This window comes from Misgurnus anguillicaudatus, chromosome 2, assembly GCF_027580225.2.
Source record: "Misgurnus anguillicaudatus chromosome 2, ASM2758022v2, whole genome shotgun sequence".
In the NCBI taxonomy this organism is placed as follows: domain Eukaryota; kingdom Metazoa; phylum Chordata; class Actinopteri; order Cypriniformes; family Cobitidae; genus Misgurnus; species Misgurnus anguillicaudatus.
In genome coordinates, this window is record NC_073338.2 from 1,167,810 (window position 1) to 1,182,500 (window position 14,691).

At 37.7% G+C, this 14,691-nt stretch overlaps 1 long non-coding RNA gene across 1 annotated transcript; it reads right to left on the minus strand.

The window, feature by feature from the left end:
* Positions 1-3,133: 3,133 nt before the first annotated feature.
* Positions 3,134-4,077, minus strand: LOC129441459 (uncharacterized). The gene is made up of 2 exons (XR_012370921.1): positions 3,922-4,077; positions 3,134-3,837 (listed from the first exon to the last, which is right to left on the minus strand). It is a non-coding gene; the product is annotated as an uncharacterized lncRNA (long non-coding RNA).
* Positions 4,078-14,691: the final 10,614 nt, after the last annotated feature.

A 14,691-nucleotide genomic window follows, 5' to 3' on the forward strand; every position in this document is an offset into this window, starting at 1 on the left:
TCGAGTTTAAATTTTTGTTTCTACTTGACGTTACGTATTGTCATTTATGTGTTTGCGTCCAGGTCTTCAGTGCGGCCCGCCCCTTCAAACGAACCATTTCTCCAGACAGCCACTAATCCATGTTACAAAATAGCCTATTACTTATTGCTTTTGATGTTTTTGAATGTAAAAACCACGCGAACATCATAAGTAGACCTCAGACAACAGTATAAAACAATAAAATCGACAAATTCACCGGGCCTTTAAACCTGATATCAGCCTGGCCAGCTTAAACCAGCTAAGACCAGACTGACCAGCTTAAACCATCCTGACCAGCTAAGATCAGCCTGACAGGCTAAGAGCAGCTAAAACCAGCCTGACCATCTAAAAAAAGTGGTCAAAACCCCTATTAAACCAGTATGATAAACCAGCTATGAGCAGACTATGAGACCAGCTAAAACCAGCTTAAGGAATATTTAGTGCTTAATTTCATGTAGGCTATATGTCAAGTGTATTTTTTTCATAAATGCCAATATGCGTGGAATATTTCAATGATCATTTTGTCTACAAATCAGGACCTTGATATGTAAACAGACTTTTGGCAAAAGTAATGCAATGCAAATAAGATTTTAAACCGATAACAATGAGACTATACATACGGCTATAGCTACCCCACTGGTACTGTGCTTTACGTTCATATTTTTAGATTACTAGTGCTATAATAATATTAAAACAAATCCTTGAAGATCAGCAGATAAGTTGTGTGACTTTGTGCAGGCGGCATCTGTACTCACCATCAGTATTGATGGGTTGAGTGAGTTTGTTCACACGTTTTGTGATCTACAGTATCATACAGCCAGTGATTTCTAACAGTAAGTTTTCTTCTGAGTCAAAGGAAGACTGACCTCCCTTTGCCAAGGAGTCCCTGAACATTTGTCGCCTACACTGTATTTTTCAGAAACTTTAGTGTGGGCAATGCGTAGGATATGCAATTATTTTTATTGTGTCATAACTAAAGACACAAACCTAAATGTGATGAATATGAATTAAAACCTTTACAGATGAACATAGCAGAATTGAAATAACAGTTTTCATAGGTTTTACATGTAGTCTTTTTATTTCATTTTATCTCTTACTTTTAATTTGTGGTCTACATGTCATGTGAGTGATCACATGACAGAAAACATGAAGTGACAGTAGAGAGGGTATGCATGACGTCACTTTTCCACGTGACCATGCCGGAACTCGCCCTGTTGAGTGGCAAACATTCAACAAAATGGCTGGTTTTCATAGTGGCTGCTGCGAAAAACGCAAGTAAAACTGACTATTATCAGCTTAAATTGAATTTAGTTGGCCTTAACAGTGACCCTAACAACTTGCCACACAACCAGTTGTCTGTGGACATTGGCATATGGCCAGACATTGCTTTTCCTGACATATATGTTTATATTGCCTAACACTATTAAACCATCCCACCTTTGTAGAACACAAGGCTCATCATAATGGAGGTTTTTTAATGAAGGCTCACTGACAAAACTTTGCAATTACACAGAATAAGAGTATTTATTGGTGTATTTTTATAGGTTTTTTTATCCCAAAATTTGACATACCTGACATATGGCTACTGCTACTAGATTTACTTCTCCTTTGAGCGTTTTTCACGCTATGCTAATGCTGTCACTCAGACTTTTTGCCACTCAGTGGGCGTAACCACAGTCACTTTCGCCGAAGCTGATGTCATGTGCATACCCTCTATAGACGGTTTCAGCGGTAAAAACATAAACAAGCGGCTGTCGTGGTCCGCACGTAACTTCCGGTAAACTCTCTAAGTTCTTTAAATGTAGTTTATTTATATAACAAGCAAAAAAACAACAACACATAGATTACCTAGGAAACCAAAACATTTGTTATTTTCGACAAGGCATTTGTTCAAGAGATCAATTTAGCAACTAGTCAGACCATTAAAAAAACGAAACCAGAAGTAAGGTTCAGATCCAGACGTGTATCGCGTCAGCGCACGTGCATCTGATGAAACCGTCTATAGCTTCAACAAACAGTTGATAGTTGTTTTGGGTTGATCTTGGATTATTTGGTTCTTTGCTCATAACCATAGAAGAACCATTTTTAGTGCCATATAGCACCGGTAAAGCACCTGTGTAGAACCATATGTGGTGCTATATGGCCTCTATATGGTTCTACACAGGTGCTACACTGGTGCTTCACCTGCTATATGGCACTAAAAATGGTTCTTCTATGGTTACCAGAAAAGAACCACTTTTTTGTTTTTAGAGTTAAAGATTAAACCTGCTTATTTTATGTAAACTAGATTAGATCCCACCTTTTTAAGGGAAAGTGATACGGAAAGTCTATCACAATCACGTCGTCTTCATTGCTGTGAGTGCAATCTGCGTAAGATGCACGATTCATATGAAGAGCTTTTCAAATTCAACATGTAATAAGAGTGAGTAGGGCATAGGGATGGGCACTTCAGATTGAAATTAGCCCAAAGATTTTGAAAGAACTGTCTGCTTTATTTAATTAACTATGTGAAATAATCAAAAAATAATTTCCATGAGCATATTTCAAAATGAATTATATTGCAATCTTGAAGTACTGAAGAGCAATTTGATCTTGCCTATCTACCTTTTTTTTTTTATATGGATGTGGGCGCCACCATCTTTGAGCTCCTTTGTGAAAGACTTCCAGTAAGGCACTTAAGTAGTCATATTCCGAGGGACACGAGTGTGCCATTTTGACTGCAGTTAGGGGTTGCCATAATAGCTGGTACAAACACAGTTAATCTCTACAAAACATTTGTTTTAACCATAATCCACGCACAAGAGCTGAATGTGCATGTGGTGCACGTGCACCCATGATCTGTATCAACACATCCATCCAGTAAAACCTTTCAGAGACACTGACAGTGAACAATAAATACAATAATTATTCAAAAACAACTAATATTATGCTGATAAAAACATGCTGATTTAGCTGGTTTATTTATTCTGTTAATATATATTACATTAATGTGTAACTTTCTATTAATCTAACACAACTGTGTGTTACCGAGTAATTGTTTAGTTTTAATATTAAAGAGAAAAAAACATATGATTTGTAAACTTTAAATTATGAAATCAAGCAGACAACTATTGAATATTGTTCACAAACTATTTATTTGTAAAATAACAAATATTTGACAATTAATGCTTGCATGAAAATATGCTAGTACTTTATGTTGCTAGATGTATGCTAATTTAAATAAATGTAAGTGCAAGTATAATTACTTCAAACATACATTACATTGATACTTTTTAAAACACTATTTATAAAATAATTCATTGAATTTAAAAGCACATGTGTTAAACATGTTGAAAAGAACAATGTCTGAAATCGTTTCCAACATGCAAGTTATCAAAAAATTTTAACTTGTCCTGAAACATTAACATGTTATCTTACATTTAGAAAAATACTTCAAATGAACTTGACAAGTGTATTCAAAGAAATTTCCGTCACAAAACATATAGGGGCGGTTTCCCGGACATGGGATTAGCTTAATCCAGGACTAGGCCTTAGTTTAATTAAGAAATATAACTGGTTTCAACAAAAAACATTACTGGTGTGCATTTTGAGGCAAAACAAAGGGCACTGATATATTTTAAGATATGTCAGTGCAAGTTGTTTTCAGTACCGCACAGGTCAGATTGTCAACATCAGGTGGACAGGCAAAATACTCGTTCATTGCAACAGTTACGTAGTGGCCTCCATGTCCTGAAGAACCGTTGGAAACCAACTGTGGCTGAGCTGATTTCAGACACCCTTTGATCATTTAGTAAGCAAAGACGTCACGCTGGTACCAGCCTACACAAATGAAACAATGAACATCATTAGAAAATGTTGTTGCATGAAAATTACTTATATAAAGTTTAGAGTCACAAAGCCTACCGGCATCAAGTCCAACAGGACTGACACAGCAGAATTCACACAGCAGAAGATGAACGAGTATCCTTAACATTGTATAACACAGCTCTCATCTGGGTGTAGTAAACATGCAGGTCACATGCAAAATATAAATTATGAGAAAAAAATTCTTAAAAAAGGATTACTTTTATATCGTACTTTGAATGTTACAGTTTAAACGTCATTTTCCAAATTAAACATTTGGAACAGAGATAGGAAATCATACCATTATGTTGACTGTCAGCTTTCTCTAATAAATGTCTGATGTCCATATTCTTTTCCAAAGATGCGATTTCCCTGAGTTTCCCAATAATTGTCACATTCCCATTTCTTCTTTCCCATCGGTAAGTCTGGAAAACTTGATGCCCCCCCTTCAGTGAATTTAAAAAGAAATATTAATATTGGAATTATGAAACACTGTGTGTAAAGTTATCTCCAGTTAAAGGCGGAGTGCACAATGTTTGAAAAACGCTTTGGAAAAGGAGACGGGCCGACTACCAAAACACATTTATAGCCAATCAGCAGTAAGGAGCGTGTCTACTAACCGACATCTTTGCCGGGTTGCGTATGTGTGGGGCGGGTCTTTTAAAAGAAGGTCCAGATTCTATTGGGGAAGGGGCGTGTCTGTTTAGGTGATTTCAAATATCAACATTGGCTTTCAAACATCGTGGACTCCGCCTTTAAATATATTACAAACACTGGCATGTCCAGAAATTGGGGATATTCCTTAAAGATTTCACCAATAATTGGTGATTTTGTCATTACCTGTATCCATCTTCTTTGATGACTTAAGGTTTGGTCAATGGCATTCTTTATTGATGATGTCCTCCCAATTCAACTCTGTTGAAGCTACCGTCTGATGTTCTGTAATCTCATTTTTATAAATCCACTGTGTGATGGCCCATTAAAAAAAATGCTCCTATCATGATCAATGCAAAAATAGCACTTAGTTAGAGTCAAGTACAGTTTTTATACACATTGTCAAGTAAGTAATTTCATACACATAAATGAAGTATGTAAAAGCATCCTTACAGTACATGTCCCTCTTTTTGACCAAATGAGACTATAATCCAACAACACAATCTACTTTGAGAGTGCCAGCTTTTCTTTTTCAGATGGATAGCTGAAAAAGATTACAAACAAACATTGACACAAGAATTGTGATTTACATCTAGTTAAGTATTACTGGGCAGTATTTAAAACTCAATAGTGCAAAAACACTTTACAGCTAGTAGCACAAAACTACACCCATCTTATTCACGTAGCACTTTAGCCTTACTGCAAGCAGTGAAAGGTTCGTGAAGTTCGACTCTTACCATTAGACCACTACTCTCCCAGTAATTAATTGCGTCTTGTCTAACTTTATATTGAACGTGAGCGGCGCCACACAAAAATAAAAACAGTATTATAAAATGTGGCTGTGCATCATCCAGAATGTACAGCATCACCGATTAATAATGAGTTTTACTGTCTTTTGTCTCGTCATGCCGCTCACAGGTGTACAGTACGGCAGGTACAGTGATGTGCATACTGTTCCACCATGTGCTTAACCAAACGCGACGAGGAAAAGAAACCCCCCAGCTAGCAAAAAGTCGTCTATTGGACGTTGAGTAGACGTAAACCTTCAACGTCTAATTTTGGTCCACTGAAGGTTGAAAATGAAAATTGAAAAGACGTCAAATTTGTCCAACTTTTCAATGTTGAAAACAGGTCGATCTTCAACTTCTAATTTTGGTCCACTGAAGGTTGAAAATGAAAATTGAAAAGACGTCAAATTTGTCCAACTTTTCAACGTTGAAAACAGGTCGATCTTCAACGTCTAATTATGGTCCAGTAAAGGTTGAAAATGAAAATTGAAAAGACGTCAAATTTGTCCAACTTTTCAACGTTGAAAACAGGTCGATCTTCAACGTCTAATTTTGGTCCATTGAAGGTTGAAAATGAAAATTGAAAAGACGTCATATTCGTCCATCTTTTCAACGTTCAAATCAGGTCGATCTTCAACGTCTAATTTTGGTCCATATTCATCCATCTTTTCAATGTTGAAAACAGGACCACATTAACATACCAAATAACATTTTATAAAATGAAACAAAGCTTTAAAGGGTTATAATAACTTTAATAAAACAGCACATTTTAAATAGTGCAAACAGTCAAGTAACCAACAGATTTCAAAGTCTGCAATAAACAGGTCGGTCCAGTAACCAACACAGAGTGCAATAAACATATACCAACTCAGATTTCAGAGTGCAGTAAACATAGGTCAGTCCAATGCAATGAGCCAGAGGTTTTCAAAGCTGTCCCGGAGGACCACCAGCACTGCACAACCTGCATGTCTCCCTCACTAGACACACCTGGTTTAAATTTTCAGCTCATTAGTAGAGACTGCAAGACTTGAACTGGGTGTGTAAGGTAACTGAATGAGGTGTGTCACAAAAGGGAAACATGCAAAATGTGCAGTACTAGTGGTCCTCCAGGACAGCTTTGAAAATCCCCGCTATGAGCAGTCCAGAGCTTTCTGTAATCTGGCGGTTGGTTGGGCTTCTCTCTGTGATGATGGGTGGAAGATTTGCGTCACATTCACACGCCTCTTCGCTTCTTCTTTAAGTTTTATGGCGGTTGGCAACTACCTTTAATGGTGCATTACCGCCACCTGGTGGGGTGGGGTAATTATAGCATGAATCCTCATTGCACCTCAATCGCAGTTTCATATTTTTTATAACTTTGACGTAATATGTAAAACTCTTTACATTTACTTAAGATAATTGTAGAAATGAGTGAAGAGTCCATGATAAATCCAAACCAGCCGTATTTATTACATAAAACATCTGTAGTGTATATTCAGGGGCTGTCCACACGGAGACGCGAATCACTGTATACGCATAAATTTGTTATCGTATTGGCGTTTCATCCACACGGATCCGGCGATTTCAGAGAGTGAAACCGCTATTTTTTGAAACCTGGTCCTAAAGTGGATCAATCTGAAACCGACACCCTTGCGGTTTCGTCTGTACAGCCAATCCGTATATTTTGTGAAGCGAAAACGTCATCACATCACGTGTCGGAAGCGTCACACGTAACAGCAACAACAATAACGGCGGACTATGTGATGGTGTTCGTGCTACAGAAGCAACTAAAGCCTACTAGCTTTATTACAGCAAAATCTATTGCTTCTATGCAATTGTGGTGACCAACAAGCGATAATGGACAACACCATACGTTGGTTATGCGCATGCTCAAAGTCTTCTTCTCCGTGTATAGTGTATATCTGTAGCAGAATTACAGCGCCCCATACTGGTCCGGCATATATACTACACCGCTTTCAGTCGGTTTCAGTGGTTTCGTGTTTACGGATTATTTTTTTAGAGCAAGGAAAAAAAATGATCGGATAGGGAATGCACCGGCTTCGTGTGGATATAGCCTCAATTTACAGCCTACACAGCCACAGGCAACAAACCGAAACTAAACATTTCAACCCGGCAGGGGAATATAAAACAGTGCCAACAGGACTCAGGCACACTTCCACTAGTACGGTGTCTCCCAGTGTCCATAGAGTACGCAAGCGCAATCATTAAGGATCTACAATAATAATAAACATGGTTTGGTAATTTGTTTTCTCCGTTGTTTTAGCATGTATAACAGATTATCTAGCTGTCTTAGATTATGAGTTGAAAACGTGGTCAGTTGAAAACACGTAGTCAAACAGTCCAGCCAAAACTACTTAGTTGAAATCACGTCTTAACCAGTCCAAGGCGGACCGACTTATTTTCAACCATATTTCAACGTTGAAAGACCGTAAAGTTTTACTGGTAGATTATGAGTTGAAAACATGGTCAGTTGAAAACACATAGTCAAACAGTCCAGCCAAAACTACTTAGTTGAAATCACGTCTTAACCAGTCCAAGGCGCACCGACTTATTTTCAACCATATTTCAACGTTGAAAGACCGTAATTGTTTAATGGTAGATTATGAGTTGAAAACATGGTCAGTTGAAAACACATAGTCAAACAGTCCAGCCAAAACTACTTACTTGAAATCACGTCGTAAACCAGTCCAAGGCGGACCGACTTATTTTCAACCATATTTCAACGTTGAAAGACCGTAATTGTTTACTGGTAGATTATGAGTTGAAAACATGGTCAGTTGAAAACACGTAGTCAAACAGTCCAGCCAAAACTACTTAGTTGAAATCACGTCGTAAACCAGTCCAAGGCGGACCGACTTATTTTCAACCATATTTCAACGTTGAAAGACCGTAATTGTTTACTGGTAGATTATTGGTAGATTTGTTTACTGGGCCGTTACCGCGTGTCACGTCTATTTAGGACACGGTGTTAACGATTTACGTTACAGTGCTGCAAGCAAGTGTCACACATATTACTAACCCGTAGTCCAATGTGCCTTTCATTAAACAATGACTGTTAACATGAATCTCCAAACGTAACTTTGCAAAACGTGCGAGCATTTAACGTTACCATAATAACGTTTAAATTAACAGTCTCCTGCACAATTAATACGAAAGTTTCTTACACTATATGAAAAATAGATATCATATTATAACTGTAATTTTTTATTTAATTTCTTACCTGATGCAGACAGGAACATTCTTGACCTCTTGACTGGAAAGACGGTTGGAAAAGAACGTCACTGCGCAGGCGCAACACAATATGCGTTGTGTGTTTGTTTTTTCAATAAAACAAATTCAAAACAGACTGCCAGCCAAGGCTTAATAATAGTGATCATGATTTTCATAATAATTAAATAAAAATAACACACGCAAAAAATACAATTAAAAATACAATAATGCGTAGTTTTCTGTCCATGTGAAACCTCATCAGCAGATTCGTGTGAACTTACGACAGCCACCAACAGAACAGAACGCGTGCATAATGTTTGAAATATTACTTTTAATGTGTCACAAAGTGTATGTTCAAAAGCTTTTAGGCGAGAATGTATGTATAAAAAGTTCAAATTTGCGGTCGGTTTATAAAGAGAGCGTTTATTAAAAAATCTGCCCTGACTTTTTCGGAGTTCTGATCCAGACAACCAACGGGTAGCGCTCATGTACCCCGCCCAACGCAGCTTGATCTCGGCAAGTCCTTCTGAAAATCACCGCTGGGTGTTATGTGTTAGTAGTGGTTAACAGTGTTATATTTTATTTTCGGTACTGTCTTATGGACAGTCTTTGGTCTCATAAATATATTATCTGTTCCTGGGCAAATCGTTTTGACTAAGGACAAAGTTGCATTGTAAAACTTTATATTTTTTATTTAACTTTGTGGTGAAGTGCAGACTTATTTGTGCTTTTGACCGAACTTGCTTGTATATTTCCTGTTGCACAAACATCTTATACTTGATAAAGGAATGTGTTATATATGATATTTGGTTTTTATAACAAACAAAAGTACAGGATAATCAGTGTCAGTGCACGCTGCCTAAATCACTTTTTTTATGAAAACGACAGGATATAGTGTTTTATATCACATTTTTTCATGTTACTTCGTTTAAATATAAATCGTCATTAAACTACAATAATTATGCATTTCATTTTATTGTGTACTGGTTAACGTGTTTTACACATTCATTGTGTAAGCAGTTAAGCATAATATTTACACATTATGTGTCAGTTCCAACACAAAAATGTGTTAGAATCCTTTTACACATATTTTGTGTAAATTTTTAACACATCAATTTTAAGAGTGTGTGCCCATATGTGATAATATATATGCTACATATATGCAAAATTTAGGTGCATATATGTGCATATACAGGCCATATAGGTCTCCTGTATTGCTTCTTTATATCAACATATAAGCCCTATACATACAAGTTATGTGTCCTATATAGCTCATGGCAGGATCTGGTCATTTTGTAGCTCATATCTCACTATGGCAAATGTCATACATGATGCCTAGCTCATATTATCTATTATCAAGGCAATAACTAAGAACTAACAAAAGAATATGCAAGAACTTATGCATGTGCAAACACATGAAATTGGTATAACATGTAATTGGCATGTTATGGAATTTAACTACACTCTAAGAAAGGATGTGTTAATCCTATTTAACACATTATGTGTCATTTCATGTTGATTTTGAGTTTAAATAAATAAAAGGAACAAGATGTGTTAAAATAACACAAAGTGTGTTGTCACAAAAATAACAGACAACACATTAGATGTGTTATTTAAGCAATATCGCTCGAGTAGGAGTGTGATATAGCTATATATCATCACGGCTGTGATTTGGCTATATCACACGACTCTGAGAGCGATATTGCTTTTATACAACAGTTCGACGGCACACGTTTGAAAAACGAAAACAAGAAAACAACAACGGAGTTATTTTAAAAGCCTCTTTGTTTAAGAACTACTTCTTCCGCCACGGATTTGAGGGCGGCCAGAATGACAGGTAAAACTTTCGGCTGCTTTGAAGCTCATAACAACTCAATGGACGGAAAAGCCGTTACTTTATATTACCGTTCTTGGTCACAAAGTGTAGTTTTAAGATTAGTTCAGTCGAGAATGTATATGTATTATATTTAAATCTGCAGTCGATTAGTAAAGATAGCGCCTGTTTGAACGTTTGCTTAGTGAGATTCGGTACGAATGAGAACCAAAGCATGAGCGGACGTCAGTGTTCACTCGCCCCGCTGACCACCGCCCTCTCTGGGCTACATCTCTGACAGGGATTACCTGGCTCTCACGTTGGCCTTGTTTGTTTATGATCGTCAAAATGAGATCAAATCAGCAGTATTTGGTGTCATGATCAAACTATTACTTGTTTTTTATTCATATTTAGTGTCTTTTGTGTTATTGTTTTGGCGCGAGGTAAAAGTTAATAAAACTATACTTGTATAACGTTACTATTTCTTTCTCATTTATTCTTAACGCGATACGAGCACTCGATTATTATTATTAAACTTTGTTCTTGTCAGTACTATATAAAACGGTTTTTTATAAGTGTCAGAGAGATGTTTTTACATGCTGCTTATAAATAACGTTATACCAGTGGCGATATCTCATAACATGTTTTAATAGTCACGCCACGATAAAGTAAATGATCAATGTCCACATTTAAAAGCTGCGGTGCTTACCTGCAGTTCAACGGTGTTTTCGCGTTCTGATAAGAGATAATAGGTCCTGAAAAGAAAGTAAAAAAAACGCAGTATTTTTTATGCAATTTCAACGATCAGCCCTATCAGCTGAGTTACAAATAGTTAAAAGGGGTCAGATCTTACTGTGTGAGGTTAAAACAATGTTAAAAGGATGACAAACAAGTGAAATGAAATTAAATAAGTGTATTAACAAGATCACAATGAACTTAAAGGAGCATTTCACCCGTAGAAACATTAATCTTTATTGAAAGTGTGTCATATTTGTAGTCGAAATGTAGCATACATTTCGAATTTGGTGCCTATTTGACCGAGAAAAGGGGTGTTTGTAGTCTCACTCCCTCAACAAAAGTATAGCACTTCCTTCTTTCAATGATGCAAAATGATGATTTTTACATCATTGAAAGAAGGAAGTGCAACATTGGAATCAGTATTTCTCCTGTCTCAGTGGAAACTGAGGAAATGATGCACGACCATTCAAAAGCATGTCTGGGGTTCAAACTATACAAAGATTAATGCAAATGGGTTAAGTGTCCCTTTAAAACAACACATTAAAACTTAAGACTGTTAAAAGAAAGGAATACAAGAAAACCAAACCTAAAACAATCTAAAAGTTCAAGTGGGTTAAAAGTCCAAATGTGTAAAGTGTTCTCCAGTGTATATACAATCCAATGTATAGTGATAATCCAAACTCTGGAAAGCTAAGTCCAATAAAAGCAACTCCACAGACCAGCAACAGTTTGGTTAAGCTTTAGGCATTAGCTCCCCATGAGCTCTTTGCTACTTCCTTTTATAGTCACTTCCTGTTTCCTGCCATTTGATCACACTCACATGACAGGTAGACCATATCAAAATAAAAGACATACACACAAATTAAATGTAAGAGATAAAATGGAATAAAATGGCTAAGAATACATGTAAAACCTATGTAAAACTCAAATATACATAAAATCATAAAAGATATATATATATATTGAGCGGTTAAAACATAAGTCTTGTGTGGCAGTGTCACATAGTCCCCCCTTAGCTTACTGCCTCGGGGGAGAAACTAGTCCTTTCAAGGTACTGTCAGCCATTTTTTGGGTCTCCTCTTGTACGTGTGCATTAAAATGTCTTTGTGAAAAATTAGTACCTGCTAGGCCCTTCCACATCGGCACTAGCTTGCCGGAGAAATCTGTGGAAATACGTAAGAGAGGTGGGATCCAATACCAGACTGGGCATCCCTGGGTAGGTGGTGCCGCTCCTCCTGGGGTCCTAAAGCACCCAGCTCTCCTGGCATGCCACTCCCCCTGGTATTTCCTCCGTTCCGGCTTCGTGGTCTGATGGTGAGTAGTAGTTGTAGCTGGTGATGAACAGTGATGTTGAGGCTGTGAACATGGTTTGAGGTCGATGACAGCATACTCCTCGTTCTCCACACCACACCCTTGGCAGTTCTTTACAAATGTCAAGACGTCTTTGCGGATGGTAGGCCACCAGGCCACCTCCAGGATCCTGAGGAGAGTCTTTAGCCGACAGTGATGTTTCTCCTCAGTCCTTGAATGGAGGTGCTGTATCGTCTGTTGGACCAGGGCCTGAGGGATGATGAGCTGTATCTGGCCCTGGTCGTTGTCCTTCTGGATATGACGATACAGCAGGCCCTGGTGGCTCCTCACGCTGATGTTGTTGTTCTGGGATGTGGGTGGAGAGATGGTCAGCTCCTGGAGCATGGCATCATCAACCTGCGTGCTGTTGAATGTGTCTCTGGAGAAGGGGAGAATGGAGAAGATGTAGTTGAAATCTGACCCTGCTGATGTTGTGGCACAGAGTTCTTGGTCAGTTGCTCTGTTGAAGGTTCGTGAAGTGTTCAAGGGGGTGGGACTGATGTCAGGAGGAATACCAGGGGAGATCGTGGGTGGTGCTGGGCAGGCAGTTGATGAAGGTGGGGAGACAGCGGCTTCTGGATGTTTGTTTTGTTCAAGTAAATTTGCCCATTTCTTGTCTTGCCGTTTAAACAATCAACCACCTCTCTCTCCAGCGTGGCCACGGCATCCTTCACAGATTCCTCCAGCTTACAGAATTTAAAATCCACAGCCTCTCTAAAACACACTTCACGGTTAAGATTACTTTCAACAGAGTCTTTAAAATCCTTCTCCAGTTTTAAAACAGTACTTTTAAGACATGAAACTTCAGCACGCAACCTTTTACATTCACATTTGTGTAAAACCTGTTCATCATTAACACCAGCAGATGTTTTAAAAGAAGCAGCATTTACAGAGTTATTCATCATCTTTTAACAATTCTCAACACAGTTTTTCAAATCTTAAACGATTTCCTCGTACGGGCCACCACTATGTAACGAGCAGCCCTATCAGCTGAGTTACAAATAGTTAAAAGGGGTCAGATCTTACTGTGTGAGGTTAAAACAATGTTAAAAGGATGACAAACAAGTGAAATGAAATTAAATAAGTGTATTTACAAGATCACAATGAACTTAAAACAACATATTAAAACTTAAGACTGTTAAAAGAAAGGAATACAAGAAAACCAATCTAAAAGTTCAAGCGGGTTAAAAGTCCAAATGTGTAAAGTGTTCTCCAGTGTATATACAATCCAATTTATAGTGATAATCCAAACTCTGGAAAGGTAAGTCCAATAGCAGATAACTGTGAGGATCTAGATATTGTAATAGAAAACCTGAACAATGTCTGTTCTAACACGTTGGATGCCGTTGCTCCCATTCGAAAAAAGAGAATCAAAGAAAAACCGCCAGCTCCATGGTATAACCATCACACCGCAGCCCTTAAAAAGGCAGCTAGAAAAATGGAAAGAAATTATAGAAGCACAAAGTTAGAGGTATGGCGTGCAGCATGGAAAGAGAGTGTTAAACACTACAGACAGGCTATTAAAACTGCCAGATCTACCTATCTCAGCAAGCTTATAAATGAGAATCATAATAACCCTCGTTTCCTCTTTAGCACAGTTGCGAAACTGACTAGAAACAAAGAACAAACAGAAACCAATAGTAAACTTCAACACAATAGTAACGATTTCATGCACTTCTTTTCTAACAAAATTACGTCTATTAGGGAAAACATCGTAGCTACCCAAGCAGCCACCACTCTACCCATTAGTACATTAAACACTAGATTACCATACGAACATCTTGATTCATTTAAACCTACTACAATAGATGAGCTCTCTAAACTAGCCACATCTTCCAAATCATCGTCCTGTATATTAGACCCCATTCCCACAAAATTACTTAAAGAGGTATTCCCTGTAGTGTCAGCCCCAATACTCAATATCTTTAACTCATCGCTAGAAATAGGATACGTTCCACCAGCTTTCAAACTAGCAGTTATTAAACCGCTGATTAAAAAAACACACCTTGATCAGGGAGAGCTTAATAACTTAATAAGACCAATAATAAGACCAATCTCTAATCTCCCGTTTCTTTCTAAAATATTAGAAAAAGTAATGGCAAGCCAGTTACGCACATTCTTGACAAATAATAGTACATATGAAAAGTTGCACGCTGCACGGTGGTGCCATCTTCCACGGTAAAGAACTTAGGCGTGATGTTCGACAGCAATTTATCCTTCGATAGCCATATCTCCAATGTCTGCCGCACAGCATTCTCCCATCTTAGAAATATCTCA